This window comes from Odontesthes bonariensis, chromosome 2 (genome assembly GCF_027942865.1).
Source record: "Odontesthes bonariensis isolate fOdoBon6 chromosome 2, fOdoBon6.hap1, whole genome shotgun sequence".
NCBI lineage: Eukaryota > Metazoa > Chordata > Actinopteri > Atheriniformes > Atherinopsidae > Odontesthes > Odontesthes bonariensis.
Window position 1 is genome coordinate 6,074,404 of NC_134507.1, and position 13,210 is coordinate 6,087,613.

At 44.9% G+C, this 13,210-nt stretch overlaps 1 protein-coding gene across 3 annotated transcripts in view; it reads left to right on the top strand.

Moving 5' to 3' along the window:
• The window catches only part of inpp5a (inositol polyphosphate-5-phosphatase A), a 157,308-nt gene that overhangs the window by 33,284 nt on the left and 110,814 nt on the right, over positions 1 to 13,210 (top strand). The window contains exon 1 of one of the 3 annotated variants that reach the window (XM_075474658.1): positions 9,053 to 9,152. The exons of the other annotated variants lie outside the window; for them this stretch is intronic. The gene's annotated coding sequence lies outside the window, so the exon portion shown is untranslated. Of the gene's footprint in view, positions 1 to 9,052; positions 9,153 to 13,210 lie in introns of those variants that run through there. 3 annotated transcript variants of the gene reach the window in all.

Below are 13,210 nucleotides of genomic sequence, written 5' to 3' on the forward strand. Positions count from 1 at the left end.
GCAGTGGTTCTGCGCATCATATTGTTTTGGAGAGTTGGCCGGGGTGAGCTGAGTAACCCACGGCAGAGGTGTGTGAGTAGGAGAGATCCCGCTGCTCAGATAGCAGCATCGCTCTGCCGGCTGCAGAGGACCCTTAGGACTAGTGTTTATTGCATAGCGCAACACCTCATGTGTTTAAGAGTGGAAAGCCAATTCCTGGGCAGTCTACCCTTATTTTTTTTTTTTTTTTCACACGCCGCTCCTGAATATGAATGACAAGTGTGTGGCTAACACAAGAAATCCTGTTCGAGAGAAATACGGCTTTGAATAATTGATTTGAAGGAAATATGTCAGCGTGGGAGGTGCAAGGTTTAGTCGCACTGCAGAGTTGTTGTTTTTTTTTCACCTCAAGGCCTCGGCGTTTATTGCGCAGTCTCCCACTACAGACTCTGAAGCCATCCGCCCGGGCGTGTTAGCTCTTCAGTGGTATTGTGAGCGTGTAGCTGTAGTTTCATGCAGCGAGGCAAAGAGCTTTTTGGAATCGCACAGCTGTGGTTGCCTTGAGTGCTGTAATTTCCTGTATTCTGGTGACACACGAAGCGCAGCAAATCCCAGCTGACTGATTTACGCTGCGTGCACATTTCTATGAATATTACGACAGCAGTTTATCTGCTGCTCTGCCATCCCTCTGATCCCACACTGCCAGTAAGTGTCTGAAAGCACTTTAGAAAAGCTTGAAACGTCAACAAGAAGACAAAGACCCTCCTTCATGTACGCTGGCTTCTTTCTGTTTTGGGGCTGAGGTGGTGCTGAAAACTTTTACCAGCGTGCACTTTGCAGAAAGAACAGAAACCACTTGAATTTTTTTTTAGCAGCCTGAGAGCCAGAGAGCCAGTTTCACACAACCCGAAACCAGCATTACGCTACTTATGAAGTCGGTTACTCTATTGTACAAACTGGGCTTCTGCTGCCATGACTCAACCAGATTTGCCTGATTTTCTTTTTTTTTCTTTCCCTGCTGCACGCTGCATTTAAACAGTCATTAGTGCACAACCACCATTAGACTTTAATGGCAGCAGGATACATTTGATTACCAATTTGATTACCAGACGAATAGCAAAATACGAGAAAGTGCCTTAAAACAACTGGAGCTTTCTACTCTGCTGAGGAGAGGAGATTGTGACTGAGGCGACTGCAGTGTCCCATAAATCAAGCCGAAATTGAGTATTTCCATCATGGCTCTTCGGATCATGGAGGTTCGGCCGGCGCCATGCTGCGGCGCCATGCTGCGGCGCCATGCTGCGGCGCCATGCTGCGGCGCCATGCTGCGGCGCCATGCTGCGGCGCCATGCTGCGGCGCCCTCTTGTTCTGAAGCGGTTAGTCTGCAGTGGGCAACAGAACTTGCTTTCTCCGTTCTACAGAAGTGGAGGAGCTGTTTGCTTCTTATTCTGTGAGTTTAAAAGGTGTTCAGAAACATGTGGGCACAGATGGCTTGAAGGCACCATTATTTGAAGTCACGCCAGCCACTCCGACGCAACGCTTCCACACCTCGTCCCCTCGAAGGGCGGAGACATCTCTCAGGAGCCAGCCGCGGTCTAATTGAAAGTTTCGCTGTGGGTTTGCGACTAATTAATTCCTTAATGAGTCCTCTTTGATGTGCGAGTTACGTAAAACGCAGAGGGGACGTGCCTCTGCAGAGCAACCGTGAATTAGAGCCGTTTTCAGCCGCAAACCTGTGGAAGGACGCGGGGGCCGACCAATCAACCATTTCTCCTTCCTCTGATCCCCTCCCTCAGCTGCAGGCCTCCATCTCCTTTCAGCCGGGGCATTTTTAGTCGGCCGCTTGCTCCCCTGAAAGCCAATAACCTCCTTTCAAACAGTATGTCAACATGCACGCACACACGCACACACAGACACACAACACCAAGCTTTCCATGCACAAGGAGCTGAGGAAGAGGAAGAGGGAAGACCTCTCTCTTATGCCCACAGCCACAAAATGTACACCCTCAGTTTTTACTGTTGATGAGGATGTTGATTTGGAAGCGTGCGCAAAATGAATCTTCTTATCAGGAGCCTAAACGGCCTTTGCTCGAGTCCCTTCAGTCAGCTGTGGAGGAATATCAGTGCAGTGTGGGGATTCCCTATGAAAGCATTTTTTTTTTTTTTGTGGGATGTGTTTGTTTGCAGACACCTCTCTGGCTGTAAAAGCAGTCCCTGATTTATAACTCACTTTGCATGGCAAATGAGGTGGTTATGATGTGAAAGAAGGGATCGGCTCTTTCCCGCTCACGCCTCGGCTGTGGTTTATCTAAGTGGACTGGACAAAGCTGACTCGTTTTTTATTGAAGACCATTATTTTTTTATTTTTTTTTTTTTTTTTTTTTTTTAAACATTTGTTTATTGATTTTTCAGTGACATAACAAAATCAAGAGATGATATTACGAGAGTCAAAACAGTGTCAAGTGTAACAAGTAAAAATAATAATAATAAAAATAATACATAAAATAAAATGAAATCAGATAAGGAATAACTAATAGTAAGAAGAATTAACAAAAAAAAAAAAAAAAAAAAAAATTATATAAATAAATAAATAAAAATGAAAGCGAACAACAAATACACAGAACAAAACAAAAACACAAATAGGTCACCCACTGCTAAATACAAGTCTAATAATATGTTCAATTAAGCAGAGATAAATAATAATAAAAAAAAAACATTCCCAGCATGCTACAAAATCACACAAGAAAAACTCACAACTAGTAGACAATCAGGGTGGCTACTCAGGAATAGCCGTAAAAGTCAATCCCTCAACATGTACGAAAAATGGACCCCAAGTTTTATCAAACTTTGCAAGAGAACCACGTATGGAGTACCTAACCTTCTCCAACTTCACAAACTGAAGGATGTCCCTGATCCAAGAGGAGTGAGAAGGCGGTGCAGAGGACTTCCATCTCAATAAAATCAAACGTCTAGCCAATAAGGAAACAAAGGCTACAAAGTCTGCTTTACATTTAGGAAGCTGCAAAGTAGGAGGTAAGACCCCAAACAAAGCAGTACATGCTGTTGGATCAAATTGAACCTTTGTACAAACAGAAATAGAGTTGAATATCTGTGTCCAAAAATTAAGTAGTGAAGGACAAGACCAAAACATATGGACATGGGTAGCTGGAGCCTGATGACATCTTATGCATGTGGGATCGACATCATTAAAGATTTTGGAAAGCCTTACTCGAGTAAAATGGGTACGATGTAGAATTTTGCACTGGGTCAGACCATGTCTAGCACAAATAGATGAGGAGTGAACGCGACGCAAAATGGCATCCCACAGTTCCTCTGAGATCTCCTCCCCCAGATCCTCCTCCCATTGGGTTTTAATTTTGTGCTGCGGGGTTAGCTGCAAAGAATAGATACGATTGTATAAACGTGAAATAGCACCCTTGATGGTAGGGAATGGGGTTAAAAAGGAGTCAACCAGAGAGGCTCCAGGGAGATTTGGGAAATCGGGGCTAAGATTGCGGATGAAACTACGAACTTGAAGATATCTAAAAAAATGCTGTCTAGGCAACCGGAATTTCTCTGAGAGCTGCTGGAAGGATGCAAATGTACCGGCAATATATAAGTCCCTAAATGCCTTGATGCCATAGTCAGACCACAAAGAAAAAGCCCCATCAATCAAGGAAGGATGAAAAGCCGGGTTAGCTGATAAAGGTGCCAGGAAAGAGAAGGTCTGTAGACCAAAGTAGCGTCGAAATTGCTTCCAAATCTTCAAAGTGGATTTAACTAAGATATTATTGCAAAAAGGGGAGAGAGAAAAACTAAGAGGAGCGTGGATGAGCGCAGTCAGCGAAGCAGGTTTAGCAGAAAACATCTCCATACTCAACCATGTAGGAGGAACTGGCGCCCCCTCCAGAGAAATCCAAAGCTGAATTAGCCTAAGGATGGAAGCCCAGTAGTAAAACCTCAAGTTAGGAAGGGCCAAGCCCCCCAGGAGCTTAGGTCTCTGCAACAGCTCCCTTCGCAAACGAGGGACCCTCCTGTTCCATATAAACTCAGTGATTAATTTGTCTAATTTCTGAAAAAAAGATTGAGGGAGAAAGACAGGTACACACTGAAAGAGATAAGACAATTTGGGGAGGATGTTCATCTTGACCGAATTAACCCTGGCCACAAGGGAAAGAGGCAACAGTGACCACCGTTGAAAGTCCTTCTGTATCTGATCTAACAAAGGAGCAAAATTATATTTAAACAAATCTTCAAATCGGTCTCTAATCTGGATACCAAGGTACTTAAAGCCAAATGGAACAATTTTGAAGGGGAAACCCTGAGCAGCTTCCCGCGCACCCTGATTTAAAGGAAACAGCTCACTCTTGTCCAAATTTAGTTTATAGCCTGAAATCTGACCAAATGAACTAAGGATATCAAGAGCAACCGGAACTGAGACAGGAAGATTGGACACATATAGTAATAAATCATCAGCATAGAGGGAGACCTTCTGTTCAAGACCATATCTTGTTATACCAGTGATGCGTGGCTCTGAACGAAGCGCAATAGCCAGAGGTTCAATAGCAACAGCAAACAGAAGAGGACTCAGAGGACAACCCTGACGAGTGGAGCGGTACAATGGGAAATAATCTGAATGTGTGTCATTAGTTCTGACTGAAGCCATAGGGGATGAATAGAGCAATTTAATCCAAGAAATGAACTCTTGGCCAAAACCAGATTTCTCCAAAGCGTAAAAAAGGTAACTCCACTCCACTCGGTCAAAAGCCTTCTCGGCATCTAATGAAATTATGGCTTCTGGCCCCATTGACGTAGACGGATTATAAACAACATTAAGAAGTCGCCTGAGATTAAAGAACCCATGTCTGTTCTGGACAAAACCTGTCTGATCAGGAGAGATTATCAGAGGCAAAACTGATTCCAGTCGCAGAGCTAATAATTTGGACAGAAGTTTTACATCCACAGATAGAAGACTAATTGGACGGTAGCTTGAGCAAGACAGAGGGTCCTTATTTTTTTTTAAGAGTAATGATATGGAGGCCTGATTTAGAGTCTGAGGTAAATTAGACAGAGTAAGAGATTCATTAAACATTTCAATCAAAACTGGTGCTAATTTGTCAAAAAAGGTCTTGTAAAACTCGGTCGGAAAACCGTCCGGGCCTGGACATTTCCCAGACTGCATGGAAAATGTAGCCCGTTTAAGGTCATCTATGGTGATTGGGCCCTCCAACTGCTCAGCAGTATCAGCATCTACCCTAACCAACTCCAGTGAGTCAAAAAAACTATCCAGGGCTGACAGATCAGACTCAACCTCAGAAGTATATAAAGAGGAGTAAAACTGTTTGAACTGATCATTAATTTTTTTTGGATCGGTTGTGATGCCAGAAGGGGTATGTATTTGTGGAATCTGCTGAGAGGAGGAAGCCTGTCGAAGCTGATGGGCCAAAAGTTTGGTCGCCTTATCCCCAGATTCATAATAACAATATTTAGCCTTAAATAAGAGCTCCTCAACCTCTTTAGTAGAAAGAACATCAAACTCAGCTTGAAGAGAAAGACGATCTTTATATATGTTAGGAGATGGGGAAGAAGCATAAATATTATCGAGCTGGGAGATTTGTAACCTCAATTCCTTTAATCTTTTTTTCCTTTGTTTGTTTGCATAACTGCTGTATGAAATGATTTCACCTCTAATATATGCTTTCAAAGTCTCCCAAAGAAGGGAGGCTGAGATCCCTGGAGTTCTGTTGGTAGCAAGAAAAAAGTCAATTTGATTAGAAACAAATTTAACAAAGTCCTCATTAGATAGCAAGCGCGTATTGAGACGCCAAGGGGGGCGGGTACATTCGCGCTCCTGAATGAATAACTCCAGTGTGGTAGGAGCATGATCTGATATTAGAATAGTATCATAAGAGCAAGACTGAACAGAATGGAGAAATCGGTTGTCTAGGAGAAAATAATCAATACGAGAAAAGGAATGATGTACATGAGAGAAAAAAGAATAGGCTTTACCAGATGGATTAAGAAAGCGCCATGGATCCGAGACTGAGAATTCATCCATAAAGGATAAAATGGTCTTAGAAGACTTTGAGGACACTCCTGGTCTAGCGGAAGAACGATCTAATACAGGATTAAGCCAACAGTTGAAATCACCCCCCATAATGAGTAAATGTGTGGACATGTCAGGTAATTTAGCGAACAATTGGTGGAAAAAATTGTCGTCATCCCAGTTTGGACCATACACATTAGCCAGAATCACAGAATTACTATATAGCTGCCCTGTTACAAACACAAACCTTCCATTAGGGTCAGCTATTACATTAGAGCACACAAAAGGAACCGATTTATGAATCAAAATTGCAACACCCCTAGATTTACCATTAAAACTAGAATGAAATACTTGACTGACCCACCTCCTCTTTAATCTGATATGGCTGCAAAATTTTAAATGAGTCTCTTGAAGGAAAACAATATGAGCACCTAATTGTTGAAGATGGTGAAGAACTTTACTACGTTTAATAGGCTGATTAAGACCATTACAGTTCCAGCTAACAAATCTGAGTCCTGTCCCTGATTGTCGTGGCATCCTAGGCTGCTGCATGCTGATCAAGTAATAGTGTACACAGCAGCGTGGAATGTATAACAGTCAAAGAGATAAAGTAAAACATGGACGACCTGACTAAACAGAACACAAAACACACAGCAAGAAAAAAAGGCAGAACTCCCCACACACCCACCCTCCCCCAAGCTGAAGCATCTTCCCAAGCAAGACGCAAGCAAATCCCCCAAACTACCAAAAACATCCTAACACGCTCCGTTTACAGCACAAACTAGTAGTGCTCATCCGAGTTTGTAATAAAGCACAGAATGAATATGTAAACAAACACAGTCGCAAAATACGAAAAGTGGCTCAAGTCCAAGTGTCACAAACTTAAAGCAGGGCGGCTTACTAACAGGAAACGGGTTAACTTTACCCAGCTTACCAAACGAACTGCCAGCCGCTTTTAAACTGTAGCTCCAGAAGAGACACCAGACTTTAAGTTCACCTTGACAAAGTCCATTGCAGTGGCCGGGTCTTCAAAGGTGTGTGTAGCTCCACCGGGAAGAGTGATTCTCAATGTTGCAGGAAACCTCAATCCAAACTTTACACCAGGGCACGAATGTAACAGACGTTTAACGTCTGTGAATGCAGCACGTTTCTTTGCCACCGACGAAGTGTAGTCGGGGAAGAGAAACAGTCTCTTGCCTTGGAAGAGGATAGGGGAGTCCCTGGACGTCTCGCCGGCCCGCCGTAAGATGTCATTCCTCACGTGAAAAAAGTGAACACGGATCACAAAGGGCCGGGGTGGTTTACCGTCGCTGGGCCTGGGCCGGAGAGTGCGATGCGCACGGTCGAGTAGGGGCAGCTCATCCAGGCCGAGGGTGTCCATCAACAGCTGGGCAATAAATTCAGTGGGGCGCACACCTTCGGCCCCCTCCGGCACACCCACCAGCCGTATATTGTTCCTCCTCGCTCTACCCTCCAGGTCCTCACATTTATCGGCCAGCAATTTAACCTCAGCTTTCAGCGTGGAAACTGTTGAATCCAGTGAAGACAGTAGGTCACTGTGGTCCGTACATGCGCGCTGTAACTCCTTGATAACTTGATCGTGGGAGCTAAGTTTTTGTTTCATCGGTTCGATTGCATGCCTAAGCTCCTCTCTTACCGAAGAAATGTCCGCTCGAAGCTCGCAAGAGAGCGAGTCTATTTTACCACAAATGTCCCCTTTCAACTGGTTCAGCATAGTCTGGAGGTGATCCAGATTGGGCGCACACTCGGGGTCCGTCACCACCTTCGGCGGAGAAGCGGGCTCAGTCGAGGAAGAAGCCTTAGCACGGCCCGTACGAGCCGAATTTCCACGTGGAGCTGCCATTGTCGGTTGAAATTCCCCCAAAACACACCGAAACTGATCGAATACTTGTTAAACTTGTGCACCGGCCAAACTAATGAAGATAAACTGTGTTAATAAGTTAAAATAAACGCAAACTCGCGGAGCAAAAGGGCGACACGTCCTACATGCTCAGTGTCCGTGACTCCTCCCGTGCTCTATGGACTTCATTCTTGAAGACCATTATTAAACCTCGGCTTATACCCATTCTGACGTATGTTAGATTAGCTTTTTAATGTATTTTGTTTGAGTTTCTGCTCCTGCAGCCGGCGACAGGCGTTCTTGTTCTTGTTAACCGGTTCTCCAGCTGGTCGGAGTCGGAGAACTATGGCTGCTGTCTCCGGCTGCTGCCGGTCCGCGGTATGAAAGACTCACCACAGAGGCAGCTGAGTGACTCTGAGGTCAGGCACACTAAGGCGGCACAAAGGGACAGATTTACTCAGGCGGCTGTTTACATACCTGGCCCTCCATGCTAATTTAAGCCTAAGGAAACATTGAATTTAGCGCCATCTCCCCCTGGGCAGTTTCCAACTCTGACCCCTTCAGTTTATAAGGACGGCTTTGTCGTCCCCTGAGCTCGACCTGAGTTAACTTATCTGAGGTTTTCTTTGATTTCTTCAAAAGCTCTTGAGAAGTTTCTCCCTTTTTCTACTGTATTGTGTTTCCCAATCTGTCGTAATATGATTTCCCACATGACCTAGATTAGTGTGTCAGGAGCCCCAGTTGACAGCTCGACATGTAAAGATGTCCTTGAGCACGTTTTGCAGCCTGGCTCTGCATCAGCGGTGGGCTTCAGAGGAATGCTCGCATCTGTGTGCGTCAGAGACGAAGGTGGAAACAGACGGCCGCCTTGTTGTATCTCGGTTTATAAGTTGGACCTCAAATGTAGCTTGTTCCTTCTGTGGTGGACCTGTGTGTGTGTGTCTCGTATTAGTGCCAGGTGTAACCAAGCAACCGTTGCTTTTTAAAGATTCCTCATCTCCACTCTCTTCTTTTCAATTACGGAGGCTGCAAGCTGCAGTGCAAAGCAGGTTTTTAAAAATAAAAATGTTTCTCTTACTCCCCCACGCCCCTAACCAGCCTGGTCGGACCAAGCGGGTGCTTCTCGGAAATGGGAGGCGTTCTCAGCAGAACACTAAAACACGAGGATGCTCTAGCTGTAGCTCGGTACCTAATAAAGATAACAACATTGCTGCTGAAATCGAGGCCGAGACGACACAGCATGAGTATTACTTTGAGTAAAAGCGGTAGGTGGAGAAGGAGGAAACCCATGTGGTGGCCATGTGTTCCCAGCAGATCGCCACGGGGGTCTTTAATGGCCCCGACCTTGACGTAACTAGACCCCCACGGCTTTCAGTTTAGACAGCCTTCTGCACTGTGGAGCTGGGCGGGGGAATGCTGAGGATCTGTCGGCTGAAGAATGCCTCACCGACGAGCTGCGAGGGGAAAAAGGGCCGTGCGTGTGCTTCGAGTTGCAACCTCCGCGTCTCTGAGGAGGACTGAAGGCTGTGACCTGTGCTACACCAGCACAGCTTCACAGCGCTTTTTTTTTTTCTTTTCCTTTTCCTTTTATCCACCAGAGAAAACAAGAGGGGGGAGTTCTTGCTCTTGCTCGCTCCGTTGGTGTTGATGACAGTCTGCCTAGTCAAGGAGGAAGGGAAAGATCAACCGTACTTGAATGATGTGGTGCTCGGAATGAGGAAAAAAAAAAAAAGAGGCAGAAAAATACAACGAAAGCATCTGACGAAAGTGTCAGGATGTTTCCTGGTAATTCGAGCGATCAGAAGGCATCAGTGACAAAGGGTTCTGAAAAGCTGGCTCCTTAGAACAACTGTGTTCCCGTGGTTGGGGGGAGGTTCATTCAGGTCGACATGTAAGTGAACCATCTGGGGTTAAAGTGACCGTCTCACTGAATCTGAATCAAACTCCTGTTAAATGTATTTACTAGGGGTGGGCGAAAAAATCGATTCATGTACATGTCACGATTTTTTTTATGGGATCATTTTAAAAATAGATTTTTCTCCCCTGAATCGATTATATTGCATCATATCCGTGTCCAGAAAAACTTAATCAATTCATTACATTAAGTTATGTTAAAACTAGCCCACATTTGTGCTGTGTGGACATTTCAATTCATTTTGTAACTGTAAACTTTAAAAGATGCTGTACATGTTAAGTGCCTCTTTTTGTCTCAGTTGAAATAAATGTCAGCTGCTGGACTGACATTGTTTATGGGAACGACATTCATTCTAGAAGTGTATGAATCAACTTTTTTGTTTTTTAAGAAGGAAGAAAATTGCAATTACTGATTATATCAAATCGCAATACTTGTAGAAATCGCAATTATCAAGAATCGTGATACAATCGAATCGTGACCAAAGCATATCGTCCCACCCCTAGTATTTACAATAGTTATTTTCCTCCTATCAAAACTGATTTATGAATCGGTTTCCCTCATTTATTAACCATATTTATTTTCTAAAACGGCACAAAACCAACCAAAAGACGTTTCGATTTTTAATCTCGAGAGACAAACCGTTGGCCACCAGAGTCGTGGCCTCTCCAAAGAACAGACTAAGAAGTTTGTTGAACAGAATTAAATAAAAACTGAAGTAGGGTGAAGAAATAAATGTCACTGAAAGCCAGTCTGAAAGTAAATCAAAAACTGCCGTCCAAACTAACCCCGGAATGATGCATGTCCAACACAGAACTCCGAGGACCCGTACAAGTGACTGTTTAACATTCCATTCATCAAGGTCACAGCGCTCCCTCCTCACAGCTCCTCAGAGCCCCAGACATTCGGCTTACCAGCGGCTGTATACGATGGCGGCTCGCCAAACCAGCGTCAGAAATATCCTCAGACCTGGATTTAAAAAAAAAAAAAAAAAAAAAAGAGACTTTGATTGCGCAGCCGTCGCGCCTCATTTGAGAAAAAGAGTTTTACTGCGACTCGAGAAGAACCCATATCGAAAGATAAACGGCGCTCATCCCCTCCTCCCACGAGCTGCTTTTCTTTATTGTCAGACAGAAAGGATGGGGGGGGGGGATTCCAACCGACAAGTGGACATTTTGACACATTAGCGGTTTGTTTTTTTATGTTGCAGCCTCACTCTAAAGCAGTGGTCTCAAACTGATCCGTGAAAGGGCCGGTGTGGCTGCAGGTTTTTGTTCCAACTCTGCAGCAGCACAGCTGGCTTGTTTCATGCAATCAACTGAACTGTCTGCACTGAAAGGCTGTGTTCGAAACCGCATACTACATACTACATACTACATACTACATACTACATACTACATACTACATACCTCCATACTGCATACTCATCGCTCAGCTCATTTACAATTTTGTTCCGACGAATTCAGCGCTACTAAAGCTAGCCGCAGTGAGCAACGCACTTCCGGTTATTTTCACAAAATAAAATACCCGTTGCCTTTGTCACAGGGAAAGCCATTACGATACAATTGGTGCTTTTGTTTTGAAAACAGGAAGTGAACCTACCCTCGTTGTAGCTAGCTTGAAACTGCCGTTTTGGCAGGAAATGACGATCGGCGACGTCACGTTACGTTGCATCTTGGGTAGTTTGAGTAAGAGTAGTAACCTCATGATGCATACCCAACATTTCGGCGAATCGAGTATGCATCCGGGAACTTCTCGCATACTCAAACTTGCATACTAACTCAAAAAGTTAGTATGAGTAGTAGGAGAAGTATGCGGTTTCGAACACAGTCATGGTCTTAACCAGTTCAATTGATTGAATGAAACAAGTCAGCTGTGCTGCTGCAGGGTTGGAACAAAAACCTGCAGCCACGCCGGCCCTTTCCCGGATCAGTTTGAGGCCACTGCTCTGATGCCACTTCACTCAAATCACTTCTTGCATTTCGTTTAGTTTAGTCACCCATTTGCTTTTGTCTTGTGCCCTGGGCCCACCCTGTTCGATTGGGGCTGACACAACTTCCTGTTTACCCCGGGTAATTCACAGGGCTTTCAGAGATCTCAGTGACTTATGCAGTACAAAGTGGTTCCAAGGAAAACGAAAGTACATGCATTTCAGTGGAAGCGATACATTTTCCTCCCCAGCAGACCTGGTTAGGGTGATTTACATGGAATTTGTTCAATTCAGAGATCAGGCATTTGCAAGAGGCAAATATCTCGTCATCACTCTCAGCCGGGGCTCGCAGAAAATGCCGTGATGTCGGCCTAGTTTGGCTGCCGGGGGGGAAGTTTTCGTATCAAGCTGAAAAGGAAGAAGAGGATGTATATTGTCACTCTGCAAATGACATTTTTGTACATTGTTTGCCACTCTCATACAAAGTAATTTCAAATGAGTAAAGGTTTGAGAGGGATGAGCAAAGTCTCTGATGCTCTCTGGTTTTTTTGTTTTGTTTTGTTGTTGTCACAGTTCAGGCTCAGTCTGTTGGATGATGGAAGAGTTTTGACGCTGGTTTATTTGACAAAAAGGCCTGTCGATTGTGCAAGGGCTTAGATTCTAGCCTTTTTTTTTTTTGATGGCTTGCGTGTTGAATAGATTTGAATGTGTCAGTTCCCCACACTGTCTGAAAAGTAGGCCATCGACTGAGAGAACAGTAGCGAAGAAGAGCGAGGAGGTGGAGAGAACTAACCGAGCGAATGCTCCACTGGAGGAAGAGGAGGTGCACGTCTAGGGGAGGCTGGGGAGCGTGTGGGTTTATTTTTACTCCCGTGTAGCCCCACTTTCTAATTAACTGCAAATTAACTTGTGATAAGCTGAGGGTGGCAGTCAGAGAACTGAGGGTACAAATATAGACCTGGTTTGACCTCCCTTTCGTTGCTGCTATTAGCCCACTTTCTCTCCAAGGCTCGGGCCTCCTAGGGCCCGCCGGCCCTCCTCTGAGCCACCCTGGCAAGGCCGACATCTCCAACCATCGCGCATCTTTGCTGCACGCCAGAGCAGGCGAGGCGCCTCAGCCTAATTTTGAGCGGTCTAGAAAAGCTCTGGATGGCTCTGTGCAGGGCCAAGCTGCCCGGAGCCTCTCCTTCATCAGGCTCATCTAGGGCACGGCTTCCCCACCGATGAGATACTTCTGGACTTTGTTTAGAAAAATGTCTACAGGATGGTTTTATTGCCTCATAGCCATGGCCAGCCTTGGGTAAAGTCCCCTCTTACACTTGCAGAGAGGTTTTTAAGGAGATTAGCAGCCGCTGAGTGTTTCTGTCACTCCGAGGACGAAACACGGGAAACCTTTGGAAGTTGCAGAGGAGCGCAGCTAGCAGCGGGCCTGGGAGAAACAACCAAAAGAAAGAGCTAAAAATATCCGGATGATTCCTCAG